We start from the raw sequence: 12,500 nt of genomic DNA, 5'->3' as shown, positions 1-12,500 counted from the left end.
TCCCTTAATGATGAAATACAAGACAATAATTCCACGCGTTCGGATGGCAGAGCATGCTGGGAAGAGCAGCAAGGGGGCATTTTGCCTGTAAAATAGAATTCTGCGCTCGCTTTACTAACTTTTCCCTCATTGAAGGTTCGCTCGTAGACCTGGAAACAGCGTATGGACATGTTGGCAGATATGAGTTAGATCACGCAACGCAGCGACATAGACAGCAGATAACACATACGAAGAACGAGAAACTGACAATCTACGCCAGACAGGGGACACTGGTATGGATTTCAAGGGGGAATCTTCAAAAAAATGTGTGAGGTTCCCCTAAAAATCCATATCTCACCTTTGATCTGAGGAGGCATCCTGGCTGTTATCAACATGGGGGAGTTCCTTGCCTGGGGAGAACCCTCTGACAAGTCTCCATGGGAATGAGCCTCATCCCCAAAACCCTGGCCTGGTGGCTGTGGGAGTCTGCAAGTGGGGGTGGGGGGGTTATCGGAATCTGGAAGAGTGCCCCATCGTTGTTTAGCACTGTGAGAAATAGTGTTCCATTGTTGGTATTAATGGGAGCAATAATGCCCTATTGTTGGTGTCAGTAAGAGGGATAGTGCCCCATCACTGGTATCAATAGGAGGAATAGTGCCCCATCACTGGTATCAATAGGAGGAATAGTGCCCCATCATTGGGATTATTTGGTTGAATAGTGCCCCATCATTGGTGTCAGCAGGAGGAATAGTACCCATCATTGGTGTCAGTGGGAGGAATAGTACCCATCATTGGTATCAGTGGGAGGAATAGTGCCCCATCATTGGTGTCAGTGGGAGGAATAGTGCCCCATCATTGGTGTCAGTGGGAGGAATAGTACTCCATCATTGGTATCAGTGGGAGGAATAGTGTCCCATCATTGGTATCATTGGAAGGAAAATTGCCCAATTGTTGGTGTCAATGGGAGCAATAGTGCCCCATTGTTGGTATCAATGGAATGAGTAGTGCCCCTTTGTTGGTGTCAGTTGGAAGACTAGTACCCCATCATTGGTGTCAGTGGAAGGAATAGAGCCCTATCTTTGGTGTCAGTGGAAATAATAGTACCCCATCATTGGTGTCAGGGAGAGAAATAGTGCCCCATCATTGGTATTAGCGGAAGGGATATTGCCCAATTGTTGGTATAAGTGGGAGGAATAACACCCATCACTGGTGTCAGTGGGAGGAATAGTGCCCCATCATTGGTGTCAGTGAGAGGAATAGTGCCCCACCATTGGTGTCAGTGGGAGGAATAGTGCCCCATCATTGATGTCAGTGGGAGGAATAGTGCCCCATCATTGGTGTCAGTGGGAGGAATATTGCCCAATTGTTGGTATCAGTGGGAGGAATAGTATCCCATCATTGGTTTCAGTGGGAGGAATATTGCCCAATTGTTGGTATCAGTGGGAGGAATAGTGCCCCATCATTGGTATCAGTGGGAGGAATAGTGCCCCATCATTTGTGTCAGTGGGAAGAATAGTGCCCAATCATTGGTATCAGCGGGAGGAATAGTGCCCCATCATTGGTGTCAGTAGGAGGAATAGTGTCCCATCATTGGTGTCAGTGGTAGGAATAGTGCCCCATCATTGGTGTCAGTTGGAGGAATAGTGTCCCATCATTGGTATCAGTGGGAGGAATAGTGCCCCATCATTGGTGTCAGTGGAGGAATAGTGCCCCATCATTGGTATCAGTGGAGGAATAGTGTCCCATCATTGGTTTCAGTGGGAGGAATAGTGCCCCATCATTGGTGTCAGCGGGAGGAATAGTGCCCCATCATTGGTGTCAGTAGGAGGAATAGTGTCCCATCATTGGTGTCAGTGGGAGGAATAGTGTCCCATCATTGGTGTCAGTGGGAGGAATAGTGTCCCATCATTGGTATCAGTGGGAGGAATAGTGTCCCATCATTGGTGTCAGTGGAGGAATAGTGCCCCATCATTGGTATCAGTGGAGGAATAGTGTCCCATCATTGGTTTCAGTGGGAGGAATAGTGCCCCATCATTGGTGTCAGCGGGAGGAATAGTGCCCCATCATTGGTGTCAGTAGGAGGAATAGTGTCCCATCATTGGTGTCAGTGGGAGGAATAGTGTCCCATCATTGGTGTCAGTGGGAGGAATAGTGTCCCATCATTGGTATCAGTGGTAGGAATAGTGTCCCATCATTGGTTTCAGTTGGAGGAATAGTGCCCCCAAAGGCTAGATAGAGGCCAGCAAAGGGATACATCCAGCCAATGGGCCTCAGTTTGGAGACCACTGCTCTAAAAAATATATTTTTTTAGATAAACTGACCCTTTAAATCTTGCCAGAATGATGGCAGGCTGTGAGCTGCGCAATGTATAAAAAAAGAGAGAGGAAAAAAAAAAACCAAAAAACAAATAACTGAGAGCTAATTACATTTGTGATGAAAAGCATAAATAAAGCGAGTGCTATAAAACTGGAATTAAAAGCTGAAGATCAAAAAACAGAATTGGGTGGCAGCTTAGTGGAATGAGAAACTTATTGTTTTATGGCTCCAGGCGCGGGTGCCAAAAATGAAAGAGTTTTCTGGAAGCTTCCATTAACCAGAGCTAATCCCAAGATCGCAGTAAAGCGAAAAAAAAAACAAAACTGTGCGTGCGCGAGGAAACGAAATCAAAAATAAAAATGGAAACACGGAAGGAGGAAAATAGCTGAAGTGAGCCGCTGAAATGGTTACGTGGTCACTGTGTAGTAATGGACGGCTCGTCGCCCCATCGAGCGCTTTCATTGGTCCGATGTAATCAGGCTACCGAACGCTGGGATTTAATTGACTGCCGTGGGTGAGGAGTACATTGCCGTATTATAAGGACCTTGAAGTGTATGTACAGCCGATACTTGGGGAGGGGGGGGGGGGGTCGTTGTTGATGCCTATTATTATACAGGATTTATTATTATTATTATTATTATTATTATTATTATTATTATACAGGATTTATGGCTCCAATGGTTTGTTCAGCTCTTTACAATATAACAGGAGACAATACAGCAACAATAGAGTTCAATACAAGAGGGATAGGAGGGCCCTGATCCTGGGAGCTTACAATCTAAGAGGGAGGGGCTGGTGGTACAAAAGGTAGTAACTGTGGGGGATGGACTGGTTGGAAGAGTAGAAGATTCCATTATTAGCTGAGGGCAGGATAGGCTTCCCTGAAGAGAGAGGTTTTCAGAGATTGCCAAAAAGTGAGCAGAGTAGACGATAGTCTGATAGATTGGGGTAGAGAGCTCCAGAATATGGGGGAAGCTCTGGAGAAGTCCTGGAGACCAGCATGGGAGGAGAAGACAAGGGAGCTAGAAAGTAGGAGGTCTTGCGAGGAGAGGACGGTTTGGGTGATGTTTATGTCTTGCTCTCTTTATCCCATTATGGAGACTTCCCTTCACTTCCTGTCCTGGATACACAACAGGAAGTGAGAGGAAATCTCGACAAAGTGAGGGGAATCCCCCTGTTAGTTGTCATCAGAACAAGTATCTCAGGTGTGTATATCCCAACTCTCCCAGATTTGCCAAGACCAGGGCTGTGGATAAATGGGTACCACCAATCCTCCTGTTCAGGTCTCCGGTCAGCAGGGGGACCCAGGCAGCTGGGTGAAAGGGATGTGAGCAGGAAGGGTGATCAGCAGGGTGATTCTCCAAGTGAGGTTACTCATCAGATCGCCCCCTAGTGTCTATGTGGAATTAATAGATGACTGCTACCCTAGACCCAGGACATGAAATCTACATCCAATAACATATCATTATTAGTTTCATCTATCTATCTATCTATCTATCTATCTATCTATCTATCTATCTATCTATTATCTATCTATCTATCTATCTATCTATCTATTATCTATCTATCTATCTATCTATCTATCTATCTATCTATTATCTATCTATTATCTATCTATCTATCTATCTATCTATCTATCTATCTATCTATCTATCTATCTATCATCTATTATCTATCTATTATCTATCTATCTATCTATTATCTATCTATCTATCTATCTATCTATCTATCTATCTATCTATCTATCTATTATCTATCTATCTATCTATCTATCTATCTATCTATCTATCTATTATCTATCTATCTATCTATTATCTATCTATCTATCTATCTATCTATCTATCTATCTATCTATTATCTATCTATCTATCTATCTATCTATCTATCTATCTATCTATTATCTATCTATCTATCTATTATCTATCTATCTATCTATCTATCTATCTATCTATCTATCTATCTATTATCTATCTATCTGTCTATCTATCTATCTATCTATCTATCTATCTATCTATCTATCTATCTATTTATTATCTATCTATTATCTATCTATTATCTATCTATCTATCTATCTATCTATCTATTTATTATCTATCTATTATCTATCTATTATCTATCTATTATCTATCTATCTATCTATCTATCTATCTATCTATATATCTATTATCTATCTATCTATTATCTATCTATCATCTATCTATCTATCTATCTATCTATCTATCTATCTATCTATCTATCATCTATCTATCTATCTATCTATCTATCTATCTATCTATCTATCTATCTATCTATCTATCTATCTATTATCTATCTATTATCTATCTATCTATCTATCTATCTATCTATCTATTATCTATCTATCTATCTATCTATCTATCTATCTATGTTTTCAGGAAGCTATGTAGAGCACCCTGCCGGCTCCTCCCACTAGCCATGATCTGCCCACATTGCAAAGGAAAGCACAGAGATCCAGTGATAATGATGTCACTATAGCTAAAAAAAAAGGTATGTAATGAAAACTAAAATGACAACAAGCATGATCAGCTGTAATCATTAGTGAACACTGGTGATCCAGTGATCCCTACCCAACCTAAAAACCTCTCATTCACAGAAACCATTTGCACCGCAAGTCTGATTGTAACATTCAGCTGGTTTACAGTAGGTAAGCAAAAGCACCCCATCAATCCAGGAATGTGTTGAGGAATGCTTTGCAGGTTTTGCAAAGAATAACTGAGGGAGTGAAGCGGTCCTTGCGCCTGTGTGGAGTTCCTCTTTAGCTGACAATTGCACGTTTGTCTCTTGAAGCCTTTACAGGCAGATTTATTACCGTCGCACCTACTGTACAGAGACGGGTGATGGATGGTAAAAATGTATTTAATTATTATGCAGTGCCATCTCCCTGTCTGCTCCAGTCTTTGTGCTCCAGCTGTTGGTACGCACTTTATTTTAAAGTCAATGTGCTTATCTGGGGAAGTGCATGATCTCTGTGCAAATTGACTTGTGGCGGAAAAACCAAAATACATTACTCCGAGAAAAACAGCTGAACAAATGCAGATTTGAATTTTATTCACATGTATTAACACTTTAATCCTTTCCGTTTCGGAGAGGGAAGTTTGTTTTATGCCGAGCGCAAAAACGGTTCGCATTTCTTGAAAGGCAAAAAAAACGAGAAGAAAACATTTAACAATCATCCTCTATGGCCGGGCCGAGGTGGAAGAATTGCCAAAGCAGCTTTTATCGGGGAGTTTTCATTTCTTCTGTTTGTGGGGGAAATTCATTGGTGCGACTTTGCAGGATACATGGAGGCCTTCACTACTCGCTGCAGAGGAGCTTGCAATTCAATATGGCCACTGCAGGCCTACAGTTACCCATACACATATCACAGTTTGCTTGGATAGAAGATGATGGGCTAGTCAATCTATCAGCTGTTCTTATCAGTCCAACTCAGGACCCCAGTGCTTTAGGTTCTTCTCTCTCAAATTTCTCTCACTTCCTCCCCTCCTCTACCCTGCTCTCCCCTTCTCTTCTCTTCTCCTGCTCTTTTTTCTCTTCTCTTTTCCCTTCCCTTCCCTTCTCTCTCCTTCTTCTCTCTTCTCTTCCCTTCCTCTCCCGTTTTCTTTTTCTCTTCTCTTCTCTTCCTCTCTCTTCGCTTCTCTTCATTTTGTCTGCTCTTTTTTCTCTTCTCTTCTCCTCTTTTTTCACTTCTCTTCTCTTCCCCTCCCTTCTCTTCTCCTGCTCTTTTTTCTCTTCTCTTTTCCCTTACCTTCCCTCTCCTTCTCTCTTCCCTTCTCTTCTTTTTCTCTGCTCTATATTTTTTCTCTTCTCCTGCTCTTTTTTCTCTTCTCTTCTCTTCCCTTCCTCTTCCTTCTTCTTTTGCTCTTCTCTTCCTCTCTCTTCCCTTCTCTTCTTTTTGTCTGCTCTTTTTTCTCTTCTCTTCTCCTGCTCTTTTTTTCTCTTCTCTTTTCCCTTCCCTTCCCTTCTCTCTCCTTCTTCTCTCTTCCCTTCTCTTCTTTTTGTCTGCTCTTTTTTCTCTTCTCTTCTCTTCACTTCTCTTCTCTTCCCTTCCTCTCCCTTTTTCTTTTTCTCTTCTCTTCTCTTCCTCTCTCTTCCCTTCTCTTCATTTTGTCTGCTCTTTTTTCTCTTCTCTTCTCCTGCTCTTTTTTCTCTTCTCTTTTCCCTTCCCTTCCCTCTCCTTCTTCTCTCTTCCCTTCTCTTCTTTTTGTCTGCTCTTTTTTCTTTTCTCTTCTCCTTCTCTTTTTTCACTTCTCTTCTCTTCCCCTCCCTTCTCTTCTCCTGCTCTTTTTTCTCTTCTCTTCTCTTTTCCCTTCCCTTCCCTCTCCTTCTTCTCTCTTCCCTTCTCTTCTTTTTCTCTGCTCTATATTTTTTCTCTTCTCTTCCCTTCCTCTCCCTTCTTCTTTTTCTCTTCTCTTCTCTTCCTCTCTCTTCCCTTCTCTTCTTTTTGTCTGCTCTTTTTTCTCTTCTCTTCTCCTGCTTTTTTTTCTCTTCTCTTTTCCCTTCCCTTCTCTCTCCTTCTTCTCTCTTCCCTTCTCTTCTTTTTGTCTGCTCTTCTCTTCTCCTGCTCCTTTTTTCTCTTCTCTCCTTTTCCCTTCTCTTCTCCCCCTCCCCCTCTCCTCCTGTGTAAGCTCTATTAGCAAGGCCAAATACACTTTAGCATTATTGTTTCATTTTCTTTAAGTCTTGACTAAGGGGACAACATACAGCACACAGGTGTTGGCTTTGTAAACACTTTGCCTTTGGAATCAACTATATCTTGGCTTGAATATTATGATGCGGTGCTTCCATACTAGACTCTCTCATCCTCATCACAACTGAAGATGATTATGGAAATCCTTTGACGTGTAGGAGATGCCAGCCCCAAATTCAGATTCACCTCCACTTTACCATTGGGCGATAACAGCAATATAAAATTAATATATTCATTTATAGGTAAAGTTGATCCGGGGAATATCCGATTGCCTCTCGGGGGATCAGGAAGGAGTTTTTTTCCCAGCAGGAGCAAATTGGATCGTGCTTTGCTGTTTTTTTTGCCTTCCTCTGGATCACCTGTGGGTGTAGGATTATAGCTTCTTTTTTTTTTTTTTTTATGGTTGAACTGGATGGACTTTTGTCTTTTTTCAGCCAGACTAACTATGTAACTTTATAATGAGACCCGAGGGTTCCAGCACCCTTAACTCACTTTCCTAAGAAGTTTAGACTTGTCAAGTTCTATGCCTGTTCTTAGTAAAGCTATGGCAAGAATAACAGCAATACAGCCTTTGGTATATATAAATAATAGTGCAGCGCTAATAAACAAAATCACCATAAATTATAATTCATGGGCTAAACAAGCCAAACACACCTACATGTGAATAGTGACTGAAAACATAAAAAATTATACGTAAAAAATATGAGATATCTTAAAGTGACAAATTCATCTTCGTGTCCTACACACGTGCCAGCAAATAACTCAACGATATTAAAATAAAAAACATATATCATGTGATGGTGCCACTTCAAATTTCATAAATGAACACATAAATATATAAGTCCAGTGTCTGAATAAGTGATAGGACATACACATGCAATGTGCAATTGGTGCTCAATCGTGTAAGTGCCAACACACTTTTCCACTCCAGCTGCAGTGCCTCCTCACCTCCTTTCTGCGACCCCTAAGGGCCAGAAAGCCTTCAGGATCACCCTGGATCCTCAACAATCCCGTCTGGTAAATCTCCTTCCCAAGTAGTTCTCCTATGATGCCTCCTCCAAACTTTCTCCTCTGTGACCTTTAAGGTCCTAAGCAGATTTCCTGTGAAGTCTCACTCACATATTAGTGAGCAAAGAAAGAGAACCTTCATAGTGTAGTAAGTCAAGCTTGCAGGAAGTCACGAGACCACGTGACGTAACGCGTAGGTACGCCGATACGCAGCTGCCGGTTTTTGAAGTGACGCACTTCCGGTACGGGACGCCATCTTGAAAACTCCCAGGAAGTACCACATGAATGCAGTTTACCCATGCAGGGGAGAGGAAGAGGCTGTATTGTAATGTGAGTTACTTCTTTTCATAAATAAATTAACTGCAAGCTTGATTTACTACACTATGGAGGATCTCTTTCTTTGCTCACTAATATGTGAGTGAGACTTCACAGGAAATCTGCTTAGGACCTTAAAGGTCACAGAGGAGAAAGTTTGGAGGAGGCATCATAGGAGAACTACTTGGGAAGGAGATTTACCAGACGGGATTGTTGAGGATCCAGGGGGGTCCTGAAGGCTTTCTGGCCCTTAGAGGTCGCAGAAAGGAGGTGAAGAGGCACTGCAGCTGGAGTGGAAAAGTGTGTTGGCACTTACACGATTGAGCACCAATTGCACATTGCATGTGTATGTCCTATCACCTATTCAAACACTGGACTTATATATTTATGTTCCAATATAAACCAGCGCAAAACACAAATATTAAAATAATAAGTGAATATAAAATTATATAAATAGTCTTTAAAGTCCAGTGATAAAGGTAAGTGACCACAAACCCGTGACATAAAAATTTTTTTTTATATAAATCAAAAGTCCAGTGATCCCTAAAAAAAACTTTCTCAAAAATAAACTTCAGTTCTTTAAATAATTCTTCCACCATCCACCAGTGCCGAAACCAACATAAACCGCACTCACCAGATAATGGTGATTAAAACACCTTTCAGGATTATTAAGGGCTCCTGGACCCCCTTTGAGGACTCCTCTATTTTCCACCTCAGATCTATGGGTGTTTTCTCCACTCGTCTCCTCTCCACATCACCAAGTTCCAAAAAGGGGAAAAAAAGACTAATAGTGTAATACTGTTATACCCCTTTTATAATTAATTCAAGCCAAACCACTCACATTTCATAGGATAAAAACCAGCATTTATTTAAGGACATCAATCGAATTTTCGAACAGCAAAACTAATTTCCACAGCTCCTAGGAACTCACAGCCTTGTATGCAGCAGGATGACAGCCTCCATAAAAAACAAACTTCCTCCACTAGTCAAAATGGCCGCTTGGAACGCATTCCCTCGGCGTGCGTTCCACTCACCGGAAATGACGTCGGACGTTCGGGAGACCAACCGGAAGTACGTCAACGCGTTTCGCCCCACCCACAGGGCGTTCTCGAGAACTTGGTGATGTGGAGAGGAGACGAGTGGAAAAAACACCCATAGATCTGAGGTGGAAAATAGAGGAGTCCTCAAAGGGGGTCCAGGAGCCCTTAATAATCCTGAAAGGTGTTTTACTCACCATTATCTGGTGAGTGCGGTTTATGTTGGTTTCGGCACTGGTGGATGGTGGAAGAATTATTTGAAGCACTGAAGTTTATTTTTGAGAAAGTTTTTTTTAGGGATCACTGGACTTTTGATTTATATAAAAAAAAATTTTTATGTCACGGGTTTGTGGTCACTTACCTTTATCACTGGACTTTAACCTCCTTAGCGGTATTCCCGAGTGTAGCTCGGGGTAACATTTCAGTACCAAGAGCGGTAACCCCGAGCTACACTCGGGAATACCATGCGGCACTGCTCCGGCATTTGTTCTTCACTTACCTTACCCTGCGCTCCAGCGATGTGTCCCCTGCAGCGTCCCCGGCCATCTCCTCCGGCCGATGCCGGCATCCGGCTTCTGTGTCCTGTCCCTGTGACGTCGGGACGTACCGGCGGCGGCGGGAGATTTAAAATTTTTTAAAAATGTAATTTTTTTTTTTTACATAGTAAAACATTGCTATCTCAACCAATTTCACATACATTGTGTCCCGAGTGCTTTGTCCGGCGCCCTGCCTGCATTTTGTCTGTTCTTTCTGCCTGGAAACTGAGAAACGTCCATGGCGTCCAAAAAGTGTCCCTTTAGGTCAAAAGCGGTTTTAGACCGGCTAGAGAACAGCGATAGTAAATCAGAACCACTTGCAGAATTGAGTGATAATGGTTTGTGGGGAAATTCCTCATCAGACACTGAAAACGATTTTGCGACTGAGCTCAGCAATGTGCGAACTTGGCGCTCTATTTCCGGATGCCGGCATCGGCCGGAGGAGATGGCCGGGGATGCTGCAGGGGACACATCGCTGGAGCGCAGGACAAGGTAAGTGAAGAACAAATGCCGGAGCAGTGCCGCATGGTATTCCCGAGTGTAGCTCGGGGTTACCGCTCTTGGTACTGAAATGTTACCCCGAGCTACACTCGGGAATACCGCTAAGGAGGTTAAAGTCCAGTGATAAAGGTAAGTGACCACAAACCCGTGACATAAAATTTTTTTTTTATATAAATCAAAAGTCCAGTGATCCCTAAAAAAAACTTTCTCAAAAATAAACTTCAGTGCTTCAAATAATTCTTCCACCATCCAACCAACATTTCAGTGTTTTTGGTTTGATTATATTATTGAATTAAATGTATTATTATATTATTATTTTTTATGAGTATTTATTAAATTATAATTTATGATTTCGTGTTTCAAATTTTATCCTCCCCGGGATGTTTACTAGACTCTTGTTCAAACAGATTTCAGTGAGTTATTCCTAAAAATTACAGGCCTACAATAAAAAAACTACATATTTCCATGCAAAAAAAATGGTACCGCTTTCAGCACCAAAAATCGGAAAAGAATCATACCGCCAAGGAGGTTAAAGACTATTTATATAATTTTATATTCACTTATTATTTTAATATTTGTGTTTTGCGCTGGTTTATATTGGAAAATTTGTTTTGGTTTTATATACCTATGCACAGCAGCTTTTCATTTATAATTGTTTGTTAGTAGATTGGTCCTGGGCGCTGTGTGTTTTTTGATCTTTATATATTTATGTGTTCATTTATGAAATTTGAAGTGGCACCATCACATGATATATGTTTTTTATTTTTATATCGTTGAGTTATTTGCTGGCACGTGTGTAGGACACGAAGATGAATTTGTCACTTTAACCCCTTCACGCCTAAGGGTAAAACAAATCTAAATGCCTAAGCACAATTCTGCAACGTTGACATGTTAGTAAAACCGTACATATCATCACAACTACTTTCAGGTGGATTATACCTTGTTTTTTTCAGGACAAATTGGGCTTTCATTTGGTTGTAAATGGTAATGGATAGCTCCTAATTTTATTTTTATTATTAAAGGAAAACTGGGCCAAAATAGTAAAAAAAATTGTTTTTTTTTTATTTAGCTGTGTGTTTCTTGTTACGACCATAACCTACCACCAAACAACAACCCAAAATACATTCTCCAGTTCTTGACGATCGCAGCGATACCATATATGTGTATGTTATTTGTTGTTTGTACCCGTAGTACAGCCCAGAAACAATAGTGCGCATTTTGTTTTTGTCTTTTTTTTTTTTTTTTTTTTTTACACAAAACACACTGTCACTGACACTGACATTAACACTAAATGACACTGTTAATAATTTTTTTTAAATCCTGACTGTTGACCCTGACCTTGACCTTTGACCCTGACCTTGACTCAAACACTAACCCTGGTACTGAACTAGATCAAACCTTGATCTAGGTATTTTTCTTTATTTTTTATTTTATTTTTTAATATTTATTTATTTATCTTTTTTTTTTTTTTTACAAACTTTTTTTTATCTCTCTATGTCAGGAGTTCGAGAGATACAATGTATCTCTCTTCTCCATTCATAGAGAGAGAGAAAACAAGGGGGCAGGGCTGCACAGTGACTGATCACTGTGATAGCCAATCAGAGGCTATCACAGCGATCACGTGACCCGGATTCGGGAGTCCCGGGTCCCGATCGTTAGAACGGGACCCGGGGCTCTCAGTGACACCACGGTCTCGGTGCTGGGAGCGCGCCGAGCGGCGCGCTCCCAGCACAAAGACAGGTACGCAAATATGCGGCCCCACGGAAAAAAGCCCAGGTCCGTGAGGCCGCATATTTGTGTTACGTCGGCGTCAAGGGGTTAAGATATCTCATATTTTTTACGTATAATTTTTTATGTTTTCAGTCACTATTCACATGTAGGTGTGTTTGGCTTGTTTAGCCCATGAATTATAATTTATGGTGATTTAGTTTATTAGCGCTGCACTATTATTTATATATATTTTCTGCACTGTTTGGGTATCAGTTTGAGTGTAAGCAGCTGTAGGTAGGGTTTGGGGTCCATTACAGCGCAGGAGGAATTCTATCATCAATACAGCCTTTGGAAAACCAGCAATGGTCACTCCCAATGGCTAACTTTTTTTTC

The sequence above is a fragment of the Staurois parvus genome, unplaced genomic scaffold (assembly GCF_062004578.1).
Source record: "Staurois parvus isolate SC_StPar_1 unplaced genomic scaffold, SC_StPar_1.0 ptg001018l, whole genome shotgun sequence".
Lineage (NCBI taxonomy): Eukaryota > Metazoa > Chordata > Amphibia > Anura > Ranidae > Staurois > Staurois parvus.
The sequence above is the reverse complement of the archived record's forward strand: the minus strand, read 5'-3'. Positions refer to the sequence as shown.